Here is a 971-nt window from a genome sequence, read left to right as displayed (position 1 = left end):
TTGCATCAAGTACAATGATACGTATAATAATAATATTGACTGAGTACAAGGTCAATATAGGAAAAGCCGAGGTCTTTTACGAGGTCTTTTATTTCCTATACTGACCAAGTACGAAGTCAATATTGCAACAGAGCTTTCGGCCATATTTTCAATTCATTGCATTCCCAACTCATCACAACATCACAAGTACGAAGTCAGTATTGCATTTATCACGACAAGCCAAAGCCTGTGTTCAATCGCTAAAAAGGAGCCAAACATAAGCGGTCAATATAGCCCAAAGGAGTGATATATGCAGGAATTTTGGACTGCTTAGGTATGGCAAAATTCTATGGGAGTCAATACTAAGGGAGCGATAAAGTTATGTATGGCTAGGAGAACTCACCTGCACTCTGCGTCTAGAGCGAGTAAGCAACTTTGAGGCTGGCAGTGCAGTGGCACAGTGGTAGTGGTCGATTTACCACACTACGGATCACCGGCTTCTGCACGAAATCAGAATCTAGGCTTTTGGCAATGCCCAGCAAGCGCTGCCGATACATGTACTGTACTAGCACTCGATCTTCATCCATTCACAAGGTCTGATCGAGTAGAAACGGACGCTGCAAGCATGTGCGAGGTGTTATATTGACACACACGCATGCATAGCAGCATGCTCGATCGCAGCGAACGAATGATGGGCGTAGCAAGCTAAATACTTGCACGGCCACATACACATAATACACGGTGCACGCTTCAGCCTAGATCGCCCTACTAAGGCCGCGTTCGAATTGTCTTCATCAACTGTTCAAACAAATTTTATAAAGAGATTAGTTGAAGTGTCCCATTAGAACGGTTTCTATCATTTTAGAGTTTTTCAGTGGAATTGTCATGGCGATGATGACGTCCGATCAGATCGACCATCTCCACGTACGACGTGACGTAGCTATTCCAAACTCTTCGAAACTAATCCACCTCTTCCATGGGATGAAGTTGTG

At 44.0% G+C, this 971-nt stretch overlaps 1 protein-coding gene across 3 annotated transcripts in view; it reads right to left on the bottom strand.

The window, feature by feature from the left end:
• Positions 1–592, bottom strand: part of LOC135830684 (uncharacterized) — a 227,691-nt gene extending 227,099 nt beyond the window's left edge. For all 3 annotated transcript variants that reach the window (XR_010556090.1, XM_065342909.1, XM_065342910.1), the window contains exon 1: positions 383–592. The gene's annotated coding sequence lies outside the window, so the exon portion shown is untranslated. The remainder of the gene's footprint in view (positions 1–382) is intronic.
• Between the last annotated feature and the right edge of the window lie 379 nt (positions 593–971).

Source organism: Sycon ciliatum, unplaced genomic scaffold (assembly GCF_964019385.1).
Source record: "Sycon ciliatum unplaced genomic scaffold, ocSycCili1.1 SCAFFOLD_162, whole genome shotgun sequence".
Lineage (NCBI taxonomy): Eukaryota > Metazoa > Porifera > Calcarea > Leucosolenida > Sycettidae > Sycon > Sycon ciliatum.
Note: the sequence above shows the minus strand (reverse complement) of the source record. Positions and strands in the feature narration are given on the sequence as shown.